This window comes from Macrobrachium nipponense, chromosome 42 (genome assembly GCF_015104395.2).
Source record: "Macrobrachium nipponense isolate FS-2020 chromosome 42, ASM1510439v2, whole genome shotgun sequence".
Lineage (NCBI taxonomy): Eukaryota > Metazoa > Arthropoda > Malacostraca > Decapoda > Palaemonidae > Macrobrachium > Macrobrachium nipponense.
The window spans coordinates 27,260,866-27,274,295 of record NC_061103.1 but is presented as its reverse complement, the minus strand read 5'-3'; the positions used below and the strand labels follow the sequence as shown (position 1 = coordinate 27,274,295).

Sequence of the window (13,430 nt, the reverse complement as noted above, 5' to 3'; positions counted from 1 at the left end):
AGGGATATGTTTTCAGTTTTTGTCGCAGTGAAACGAGGTTAAAATTATTTCAGTATAGATGAACAAGCACCCACTTCTAGCAGTTCTTGCCGATTCAGAAATACATACAAATAAGGTAGACAGAGGATACGTCATTCACTCTACAAGAGAGAGAGAGAGAGAGAGAGAGAGAGAGAGAGAGAGAGAGAGAGAGAGAGAGTGATAATTAGCACTCATGTGGTAAAAGGGCTCAGGATGAAGAATGGAGCTGATGAATGACGTAGAAGCCAGGCGTTATTAATTATTAGGATGAAAGTTGAGAGCACAGACTTCTGAAGAGGCAGTGGGCAAGACGCGAGTAGTAGTACCAGTGTCTGCAGCAGCTTCCTTGCCTGGTCAGAATATATGATAATGTGTGTAAATCATTACCCAGAAGCTCATATTTATCCAAGATGCATGAGATTTTCCCTAAATGTATTCCCCTTTACTCTACGTACATATATTTAATGGGGGAGATGTATTTGGCTATGGAATATAGTATTACCTCGTTCATTTGCATACATGTAATGATGGTTGCATGTAATTTATCTTTTGGATAAATTTAATGAGGTGTAGTGACTCAAAACGTTTTCTCTGGCATAACTCATATATATCACAACTATAAATTTACAAATATCGTTGAATAACCGATTCACTGTGCTCTGGAATAACTTACACCCAAAGGCAATTATGATTGACAAGTGCTTTGTCACCTGTGGGATTCGAACCGTTGGTGCATGGTTGAGAAACAGCGATGGTAACGTTTGTCACTTTACTATGGAGAAAGGTGAAAGCCTAATTATCCCCTCTCATGCATACATGTATCCGTCGAATTCAGATGCGTTTACTAATCTAAAATGAACCCGCCCAAACCATCCTTAGCCAAGTGTCTAACAGTTTATTGCTTTTTAGTTCAAGTTTATTGCTTTAGGTTTAGTTCATTGCTTTTCAAGATATATATATATATATATATATATATATATATATATATATATATATATATATATATATATATAATATATATATATATATATATATATATATATATATATATATATATATATATATATATATACACTTTGCAAGGTGTGCATACATCTAACTGCAAGGAATACTGAGAGATAGAGGAGAGGAAGAGAGAAGTGGTGGTGTCCGAGAGAGAGAGAGAGAGAGAGGAGAGAAGCCACATGTGGTAATTCTGCCTGTGTACATGAAGGTGAGAAAAAGTACAGCCCTCGCTATAAACAAAGTATGGGGTCCAGGTGGTGGTAATTGTTCGGTTACACTGCAGTAATGAGGCGAGAGAGAGAGGCGAAGGGCTCAATTATTCTGCCTTTACTTAGTGAAGGAGAGAAGGAAGTACTGACCTACTTCCTAAACAAATATGGTCCAAGAATGTGGGTACACTGCAGTAATGAGCTCAAGAGATTTTATAGCAAGGGATAGCAGCTTTCAAGCCCGAATTCATGGAGGAATTAACGATCTGAGATGTTCTGCTGTGTGTATAAAGAATTAATGAGAAGAAACTATTCGGTTTCTGGGAAAGTGAAAAAAAGAAGAAAAAAAAAGGATGCGCTGTTTTTCAGTAGACATATGGCAAGGATAAGGATGATAATAGGTTGTCCAGAATGCTTATGGTCTGAAACTTCCGGCCAAAGACTGAAATACGTATGATTGGATGTTTCCATATATTCCATCGTATATATAGTAAATATTGAAACCTCATGATAGCCTATTGCGAAATTCCCTCATTTTCGTTACCGGATTACAACTTGGCGCTTCACATATTTTATTGTTTCCTAAGACATACAAATAATAAAAGTAAGTAGATTTAACCAAATGTTTGAAACTGCTGCACTGGAAAAAATAATGTATTCAATAACGTTTATTTGAATCATTACTCAGAATACACGCGTTTACCGTCAACGTATATACAGTATACACTAAGAGTGCAAGCAAAGTATCATGACTTGCAATGCTCTGAACACGGCTAGGCTATAAATTTTGTTTAATCAGACCGTAATTACCGGGTGTGCCAAGTAGTTATGGCACTCAACCACAAACTAAAGCATATCTAAACTCAAATCACACTCACTTAACTACTCGGCTGTAAGCTCTAATCGGAATACATTTGCAAGCATTTCAAGAAGACTTAATTTTGGGTCAGCTCAGCTGTGTACCATATCAATGCAAAAGAGTTGTCATTTGAAACGGTCTGACAGACTAATTTTGGCCTCTATATTCTGTTAAAACCTGAACAAACGCCGCTGTTGTTTAATATCAAAGAATTCAATGTAAATATATCGTTATTCATCATTTATAAAGCACTTTAACTTGTTGAAAATGTGAATAACATACTTGAATATCTCAAAGTAACATGTGAACAGTAGGGATTTTCGGGGCATACATCTTTCGAGATTTCAATCTGGCCCGATGAAAAGAAATCAGATTAAGAAGTACTTTCATCAATAATATGCTAATAATATCGTCTTTATTAACATTTTGATGCGAAAAGTTTCTTTTTAAACTCGTATCAGTCAATAAAACAAACCAAATACATGTACAATTTCTCACATATTTGCGATTTCACATAAGTACTTTCATAAAATGTACCTCCTACCTCCGTGTCTTGTGCAACAACGCGGCGTATCGGTGATGGTTATGGCTGGGTGATTCGTGTGCATAATATTGGCCGTTATGTATTTCTCAGCGGCTGTGATTTGTGATTTCATTGCAACTGCTATAATTTAGTGGAAAACATAGATTCGGTAAGTGCATACAACTATTTATTGGGAGTTTTATTGGCCGCATAACCAATTTATGTTGGAGTTGCACATCGGCGATCAGACAATACCTAGGTAGTACTAGTATTCCGACATTAACAGCGTTGCTACATGTATTTTATGTAAATTGTAAGGTGTTATGCATACCTGGTCAACTCCTCACAGTGTATTGTGTAGAAAGGTTCCTGTGTCGTGTTGGATTCCCGAAAAGGACGAGTTTAAAATCAAATTCTTGCAACCACGAGGGAAACGTAATGTTACCGGAAGGTAGGCTAACAACTCGACAAAACGGGAAGAACGAACAGTTTATAGCTTACATGTCAGTATTTATAATCGATTTACGCTATTATCATAACCATTTTTATCGATATCAGAGTACATGGCGACGGGTTCACGGTAAACGTAAGAAGAGACAATAGCATTAAAAATTTATTTATTAGACTACATTCTAATGGCTCTTGCCTAACCTAAACCCATCCTTACCTGGATTTGGCAAAGCCAAGCCTGTTCCCTACTACTATATACTGTGTTCTGGAAACTCATTTATCTCTGTTGTGTGCATAATTTTTAGACTATTTATAGATCTGCTTTGTGTCAGTGATAAGGATGCAAGTTTCAGTTCATGGCTAGCCTAGGCTGCTGCTGCTATCCTTTAGGCTTACATATCTATTGCCCTAATAGACTCTAGAGAATCATGTGTTATGAAGTCTTGAAATATGTATCTTCATAGTTAATATACATTTTGTTTTATGAGTCCACACAATACAAAATTGCAGATTTGTATCCCATTTCCTCAGCCAGAAAGCCTAGGCCACTTTATTTAATGTACAGTAGTCAAGTGATAGGGATACGATTAGGTAATAAACCTCAACGCCTCACCATTTTCTATGAAATTAAGACATAACTCACGTAGAAAGTAAATGAATAATTGAATATTTTATAGATATGTATGTTTATATTTTGTGTGTATACTGTATTTATATAAATACATATATAATATATATATACACCAGTATGTATATTTATATATAGATATATATAATTAGTTTAAATTAATATAGTTCATATATATTTATATATAATATATATTAATTATATTAAGATATAGATACATATATATATATATATATATATATATTATATATATATAATATATATCCTAATATATATTCCAAGGTTTTTTTCTTTTAGAGGAGTTGGCGCCAGACGGGAGGAGCGTTCCGGTAACTAGTAAATCTGTAGGGAAGAGGTTATCAGTCTCATGACTCTCTCTTGACCTTAGCTGTCGATGGTATCCAATTCCAACTCGGAAACAGCAACCCCCCTCCCGTCCAAACTTCCAATCCACCTACACGCTCACACATGCTTACATACATACATACCTATGTAGGTATATGCGTTTTATATATATATATATATATATATATATATATATATATATATATATATATAATATATATATGTGTGTGTGTTGTGTGTGTTATCACACTTTGTAATTAAGTTTTTTGTGAGCTCATCTGACTCATAAAGATTGTTTGTGTAAATGAAATTTAATGTAATACATGATCATAGCCAGTTAACTGAAGAGCCAAAGCAACAAAAGTATTCTTACAATAGTAACTTGTATTATCATTGGTGTGTAAATACTTACGTATATATAAATATCTTTTATATACATGGGAAAATGCATTTGTTTGTGTGAATGTATGTTCCAAGTGAATGTCTACTCCGATCAACAGATCAGTATGAAATTTGTCACAGAGGTTAACCTAACATTGGGTGTGAACATAGGCTAATTAGATTTTCTTAAAAACATATATAATTCCCCCCTAAAAAGTTATTACTTCTAACCCCCACCCCCCATATAACTTTCTTATTTTTAGGCCGATTTGTTTCAAATTTGAAACATGGTTCCTTGGTGCTAATTGCATTACTGCAAGGTAGTTTTCAAGCTGTAGCCCAACTAGAGTGACATGTAAAAATAATCGAAAACAACAGATATTAGTGTCTAATCCATAGTTTTCAAGGTTGCTGAAATGAATAATAACACTCCCAATGCCCTTCAAGTCCAAGTTCAGCCCTGATAGGAAGGGGATGAGAATGGGGTATGAAGGGGTAAATGTAAAAAAAACCACAAACGACAGATACTGGTGTCTAATCCATATTTTTCAAGGCTGCTGATAAGAATAGTGACCCTCCTGATGCCCTTCAAGTCCAAGTTCAGCCCTGATGGAAGGGGGGGTTGGTGGGAAGGGGATGACATAAAAATAACTGAAAATGACAGATATTAAGTGTCTAACCAATAGCGTTTGAGGTCACTGACATGAGTAGTGACACCCCTGGTGTCCTTTAAACCAAAGTTCAGCGCCCCATAGGAGTGGGTGAGAAGGGGGTGGGTAGTTGCTGAGAAGCAAAAATAACCGAAAATGACATATTCGTGTCTAATCCATAGTTTTTGAGGTTGTTGAGATGAATAGCGACAATCCCGAAGAACTTTAAGTTCATATTTAGCCCCAATATGAAGGGGGCCTGAAAAAGGGTGGGAAGGTGGTAACATGTAGAACTAACCAAAAAATTCAGATATTAGAGTCTAATCCATAGTTTTTGAGGTTGCTGAGCTTGATAATGGCACTTCCAATGCCCTTTAAGTCTAAGTTCAGCCATAATAGGAAAGTGGGGTTCGGAAGGTGATGACATGTAAAAGTAACTGAAAACTATAAATATTAGTATCTAATTCAAAATTTTCGAGGTCACCGACATCAATATTTTAAACTCCTTGTACCCTGTAAAGTTCAGCCCAGATAGGAAAGGCGGGTGAGAAGGGGTGAAAAATAAAATGTAATAAATTACAGATATTTGAGTCTAATCCGTAGTTTTCGAAGTTGCTAGGATGAATAGAGACACTTTCAATGCCCTTCAAGTCCAAGTTCACCTCTGATAGGAAGGGATGGGGGCCAGGCAGGGCATTGTAACTGAACCAGCTATCTTAACAGAGAGAGAGAGTGAGAGTTTGTCGGTTGTCATTCAGAGATTTCCCAGGCAGCTTTAGGTTTGTCTGTATATATATATATATATATATATATATATATACTATTATATATTATATAGGTATATATATATATATACTACACATAAATAAATTGTGAGTGTGTGTGCTAGTGTGTTTATGTGCGCATTATCATATATATATATATATATATATATATATATATATATATATATTATATATATATATATATATATATATATTTATATATTATATATAATATATGTATATATATATATATATGTATGTGTGTGTGTGTGTTGTGTGTGTGTGTGCGTGCGCGCGCGTCTGTGTGTATATGTATGTATGTATTTAAAGTGTACGTATGTAAAAGTCTGCGAATCCATTGCCTACATTGTCGTTAATTACAAAAGAATTAGCCATCATATTTTATGTAGTCCACACGAAATGTTTCATTAAATTAATGAAACCAATATTTTATAAAAATACGTAAATGGATTAGTATGATCTAACCGCAGAAAATTTTCAGCTAATCCACGCACCATGAACCTGATTTTATGTGCAAATACGTCAGCATATACATTAACGTAATTACACGCTGATGGCTGATGTATACATTCCAATTAGTATTAATTGCGTTTCCTTGATATATACTAAATGGTTTGTGTTTATTGTTTTTAGCTTTTGAAAAACAAAAAGGGGGAAATGTCGGAACTTGCTTGTTAACACTGCTATATAGTATATGTGAATTAGTAATATATATCGTTTTGGGATTTCAAAGTTTCTTTTCCGTATCTGTACGGCACTTACTGGGTCTCCTAATACTTAAGAATCCTCCATTCTTTCCACATGACAGACTATCACATTGTTTTACCTTGATAATATTTTTTATGCCATGTGAAGTAATAAGTAGACAATTCATTCAACACATGCTCGTTTTTGCTTTTTTTTTTTCTTATTGTAAATGAGATTTAGCCTCGTAACCATCTCTTTCATTTTCACCTTGGCTTCCAGTGACATTCCAATATTCTTCTAGATATTTTTGGTCCCTTCCTTGTCTTTCGTAATTTGAGGCACGTTATCTCATCCTACGATCATCCATTTTCGTCTGCCGCGTCTTTGAATTGTAAAATGTTGACGAGCTAGTGTAAAAAAGGTGTGAAAGTGTGAACTAGGTAGATCTTGCCAGAGGTTTAACTGAAGTGAAAAATAAAAATAAGGAATTATCGAAAGATGGTTACATAACAGTATTGGAATAAAGGGCTACATATTAAATGAGTGCCTGCTGTATAGTATAGATAGTTTACAATTAACCACTGGTGATGAATAGTGACGGGGAAAATGGCTACAAAGCTAGAGACGAGGCTTGTTAATACTTTCTTTGGTAGAGAATAAACCAACATGAAAGATAGTCACGATTCGCAGCTTTATTAAGCGTTTGGTTACAATTTCTGTGTTCTGATTTTCAGTTCCCTAAGAGGTTTTTGTTGGCTTCTGCAGGTCCTTTTGGAAAGAAGGAATATCGGTTAGTAGTGTATTTATTCTCTTCGACTGAACATCTTTTTCTCTTGGTGGGGTTTTTTCATATGATATCATCTGTCTAATTGATCTTCATCCCCCTATTGAAACTCTGTACTGTCACTGATTACCAGACACACTTTGCCCAACATAAGCACAATAGGATCCGATGAAAAATACTTATATCTTTTGCATATATATATATATATATATATATATATATATATATATATATATATATATATATATATATATATATATATATATATATATATATATATCGCGTATGAGTGTATATATATATATATATATATATATATATATATATATATATATATATATATATATATATATATATATATATCGCGTATGAGTGTCCTCTTGCCATTACTTCGTACTTGTGCAAATGGCAGGCAATAACCATTCTGTAATATCTTCGAACTTATGTAAAAACTTTGCTCATATTTTCATGTGCGGTATTTTACGATTAAAATGTTGCCGCAGTGAACGTCGTAATTAGGTAAAACATGAACATGATTCACGCTGAAGGCGAAATGTGAATAGAATTACGTCGTCATTATCATTTTCTTCATTTTATGAGGTTTCCAGGATTATTTCTGTAAAGTTCGTATTCCATAGTCAGTTATGGTAATTTTCTTTTCCAAAGTGTGAAGTAATATGTCATAGATAATGAAGCTTTGTAGGGAATATTAGGTGAGAATAATTATGGTGTAAATTGTAGGTGGGAGAAACGCCTGCTTGCCAGGGTTTGGTCAGGGAGGAGAGGTGTTGGTGGATAGGGGGAGGGGGGAGTTTTGCTTGTCTGACCCCGATTAAATGAACACAATTTTCATCTCTTAAATCTTTCATATTTAATGTTTAGTTGCTTGGTAATTTGACCATTTGGTAACTGTATGACGCGATTTCTCGAATTCGTGACCTTATAGTTTTAAGTGATTTGTAGCACTTGGACCCATATGTTTTTGTTTTCTTGTGTTAAAAAAAATTTGATTGGTAGGTAGACTAATTGATTTATTTATGGTTGCTAAAACTGGCGTCACAACATTAGGGTATTGACGCCGTATTGGTAGACACGTAGCCTTCTGTGTTTCACTATCTCGCATGATTCTTATGTTCTAATTAAGTTTAATTCCCATTTTGTTCATGTGTCAATACACACGGTGTATGTGGTAGTATGTGTAAGTCGTAGATGAGCTGTGTTTACATGCCAGCCTATCCTCGAGAGATGCCATCTCGGCTCCTCTTGCATAATCTATAACTCCGAAGAAAATGTAATTTCCTCAGCATGTCTACTTCTTGGCCGCCTCCTCTTTATCTCTCCTTCGCGAGACTTACTCGTCTTTCAAATTGTCAAAACTTTCCTGACGCATCAGACATTCTTCCAGAGTTGGATTATAAAACGTGACTCAGTTGTTAACAGCCAACTTGACGGAGTTTGACATACATGTACACGGAGAGAAGAAACATTGCCATAGCTATTCTCGGACATTCTTTCGTGGATGTGGTCTTTGTTATTGATGCCATCTTTTGAAGAATTATTATTATTAGGGAAGGCTATTCATTCGTTTTGGTTTATGTCACTGGTGGCAGCTTGATTGATACTTAGTCACAAGAAATAAGTTGTCCGCAACCCGGTAATTTAGACAATATTTTGTCAGTCAGAACTGAGGATAAGACTGAAAGTCGATAGTAGATGAAATTGTATGCATTACTGAGGGAATGTTGTAAAGAGTTCTTGTGCGTGTGTACGCTCAGTGTCTCTTGCAGAATTGCAATGATATTCGTGATCTCATTTTCTACATAGGAAATTATGTAGGAGAACTGTTAGGCATGCAGTATTTGGATCTTTAGAACTGTGGCTTATAAGAAACATACAGAGCGATACTCGTCCCACACTTTAGCGTATGTACTTGCTGATATTTATCTGACTAGGTGAGGTAAAGTAAATTTTTCATGCTAGGGTATTCATTTTGTTGTTATTTTAAAACTCAATAGTTGTCATTTGTCGCAGTTTGCTTAAAACGGCAGAATTTAAATGTACTTCACATGCATGCACTGGAGATGAGTTTCATTTATTATACAGGATATTGTTTTCTTTTGTAACTTGGTGCCAAAACTAACCATCAGTGTTACCTTTACGTAATTTTATCGTACCATTTTTACCATTAAGAAATCAAGGAACTTGAACAAGTTATGTCAATAATGGACAATATATATTATGTATAGATGTAATGCTCTTGCATAATTATTTAGACTATATCATCATTTTATTTAGGGAAAGAGTGGTAATGGTTTCCTTTGCTGCTGTGCACGATTTGATAATCACAGATGGCTTGGACATGGGGTTTGTTGCCACGTATCCTCTATTGATGTAGATACCGGGATGGATGTAGCACAGAGGAGGAAACATATATTTGATATTTTAAAGGAGATAAAGCCAGATGTGTAGGCGCACTTCGTATTTTAACAAAATCTTTAGTATTCGAATATCTTCAATTCCTTTTTCTCCTTGAGGGAGAAAAAGGTTCGAGGAGTTTTCTTCCAGTTTTTAGCGCCTCAGTGGCGTGGTTGATATGGTGTTTGCGTTCCACCTCGGTGGTCGCGGGTTCGATTCTCGGCCATTCCATTGAGGAGTGAGAGATGTGTATTTTCTGGTGATAGAAGTGCACTGTCGACGTGGTTCGGAAGTCACGTAAAGCCGTTGGTCCCATTGCTGAATAACCACTGGTTCCATGCAACGTAAAAGCACCATACAAACAAACACACAAACCGAGTGTTTTGCATTAAGGTTGCTAATCTGTTGAGTTTTTTAACCTCATGCAGTCGACTCTCTGCATATTCAGAGTCCCTGACAGCTCAAATTTTACCCCACCCTTCTCTAGCTCTGCATGTTTCAGCTACCCCAGAAAAATTTTTTTGTCCTTCCCATCCCCCTTTTTTCATTCATGTAACCAGTGCTCTTTCACCTTCGTACCAACACATCCAGCTTTCTCTCTTATACCACATTTAATATACCTTGAATATAATAAGTATCTTCCTGCGCACTACATACGCAGACATTCACCACTCCACTATTTAATACTGTAGTTGTTCTCTGGTTTTACAGCACCAGTGTAGGATATGTGGCTACAAACCCCGTGTCCCAAGCCATTTGTAATTGTCACACCAGACATGGTCTATCACATTATCGATATTAGGGTGGAGTAATACGTTTGTGATATTTGACTTATGTGAACTCTTGATAACTTCAGGAACACAAACAGTCAGACCTACATCTCAAGAAGCTGGGGAACGTGACCCTTCACTTGAGTGCTTTAATTGTCTTAATGGTATTGATTTGTTGTTCGTCAATCGGTTTTACCATGAAAACTGCTCTAATTGTAACGGTAAATTTAATGTAATATCTCACACGAGACCCCTATACATAATTCTTTCCTGTAAAAATTGTAGCCCCTTATTTTCCTTACAATTCTTGTTTTTTGTACAATTCGTGAAAATATCCAGATTTGCGAATTAAAATGGTATAGGGAACGATTATTATTTTGTTGTCAAAACTAATGTTCGTCTCTCAGGGAAGATGAAGGATCTCAGACCTTGACAGAATGTTCAGTTTACGTTCCTCGCTTAGTGAGCTCATTTATTACAACCATTTTCTCTTGTGCACTAAACTGATAGATACATAAATAAATAGAGGTTAGTAAGGACTGGAAGTTCTTAGGACTCTCTTTTTTTTAGTGAATAAACATATATTCAAGAGTATCCCGATTAATTATGGACTCTTATACTTACCTGGTGAGGCTTAAAGGCTAACCTTGCTATTAAAGACCAAGGCTTTGCTTGGGGTCTTACTCTTGACCTAATTTAAGGTAGAGCAAGGTAAACAGATTTATTGACTGAAAGAGTAACCTAGTGGATACAGGCAGTGATTGGTGGGAAGATTTTACTGTGTAGCAGTGGTCACTTAATTTTTTACATTTTTCTCAAGGAACTAATGATAAAGGTCTAAATAAAATCATGTCTCACTGTGTTTGGGAAAGTTTCTATGAAGCACAGAAGTGTTGAGCTCATTTTGACGTGAACTTCTCTTTATAGTCTTTATTTTCTTATCTGTCTTTGCCTGTTTTGGATTAGTTTATTGTTGTCATTCCCTATTTTCAAAACATCTTCCACGAAGTTGGCTATCTTAATTAATTTTTATGATTACTTTTGTAGCTGTGTTTCTTTCAAAAGGCTACCTTTCATTATTCCCTAGAATTTCCACTAAGATATTTTTCCAGGGTTGATGAGAAGAAAATTGCCGAGATCTTGACTTTTTACCTTCCGAGTTCTCTCTCGACGTTTTCAGAAATATAATTTCCTCGGCCTTTTGGTCACGAGAATCTTGTAAGAAAAAAAAAAAAAAAAAAAAAAAGGCATTTGATACGAGATTAGGGTACTCAATTTTTGCTCTTGTGGTGGGCAATGTAACTGGTTACGTAATCCTCGCTTTTAAGACATTCATCCCTTTCGGCGAAAGTAAATTTAATGTGTGCTACTGGGCGTATAGGCGTTGAGTTTAGTCATGTTTCATGTTCCCTCAAGTTTTCATGTATTCTGAAGTACTTCACGTCTGTGTAAGTTTCCCTGCAAACATCAATACTTTTTCTTATGTGCGTATTTTCGTCTATAAAGCGAAGGTGACTAATTAAGGCTATGTATAAAGAGATGATTGACGTTTTTTGACATATACTTGCGTAATGAGTATACAATTTTAAAACCCGGCTTAGATGAAAGCAGAGCCTTTTCTGCTGGGGAATACTAAAGAATGTTAGTCTCTATGGAATATTGTTTGAATAACAAAGAAACTCGTCTTATGCTTCAGTGCGTTTCTCAAGAACAGGAGAAGCTTGTCAGGTATAACTTAGTTAAAAGACAGATATATTCCATCGTAAAAATTAAAGCAAAGCAAAATTTGTAAATCAGGGCTTTGGACTTTGGTCTTTCAATGAGAGCAGTAAGGGACGCCTCATTCCCGTAAAGTTCTCTAGAGTTTGTTAATTTATCCAGTTGCGACGTCATATCAATGAAGCAATGCTGATGAGTTTTAAGAATGATCTCGGTTTCTTGACAGGACTCTCTCTAGCCTTGTAAGGGCATGTTTTTCTCAAGTTTCTATAATACTTATACGACCAGAGTGCTCCTATCATTTTGAATATGTGCTTAGAAATGAATCGGTTGCACTGGTTGCGCTCAAGGAGTAGAATGATCGTTTTGTGCGGAATTAGCGTACACTTCATACGATAAGATTCCTACTTAACAAAGAATTTCGGTCGGCTGATCGAAGTAAATTTGCAATGTTCGCCTTAGTCATATACTTTTTGATTTTATTGTCTTTAGTGAGGAGTAACTACAAATCCTTGTTTCTTCAAAGATTAGGCTAAACATTTGTATAACTCAATCATTCATTTTGCTCGTGGTTGCGGCTTTTCAATATATATGTGCTATGATTTTATCGTTATTATGTCTTGCGTCCAGAACTGGTATCTTGAGTTTTGGGGAATGAATAAAATAATTAAAATGACCCTCTGTTTGACAATCAAGCTTTGAATTTATTAATGTGCTATCTTGGCGACCAAATATAGAATTTTATTGTTGTTATTGTATTATAAGCTGCAGTTTTTCAATGAATGGAATTTTTTTTTTATGAGAGTGTCTTATCAATGTTTAAAACACCAACCCTCACATACACTCTCTTTCGGGACGTTGTTAACCGTTAAGTGACACGAATTTTAATTTGCTTGTGCAAGCCATACACATTTTGTTCTAGTATAACCAAGTGTAGTGAACCTCATTGATAGTGATGATAATGGTAATCATAGTATGGATTTTGTCCTTGTGAAATCCGACTTTTCTGATCTCTACCTCCCCCCCCCGCTATGGTATGTTCCCTGAATAATAATAATAGTAATAATAATGTTCTAAGGGGTCTATAATTTAAAAAAACATTATATACTCTCGTTATAGAAAGTTTTCCCCAAATAATAATAATAATAATAATAATAATAATAATAAATAATAATTAAATAATAGAAAAAATCCTCATG

General features: G+C 35.2%; 1 long non-coding RNA gene across 2 annotated transcripts in view; it reads left to right on the top strand.

Moving 5' to 3' along the window:
• The first annotated feature begins 2,664 nt into the window (after positions 1 to 2,664).
• Positions 2,665 to 13,430, top strand: part of LOC135213029 (uncharacterized) — a 106,857-nt gene continuing 96,091 nt past the window's right edge. For both annotated transcript variants that reach the window (XR_010314063.1, XR_010314062.1), the window contains exon 1: positions 2,665 to 2,786. This is a non-coding gene — a long non-coding RNA (uncharacterized LOC135213029). The remainder of the gene's footprint in view (positions 2,787 to 13,430) is intronic.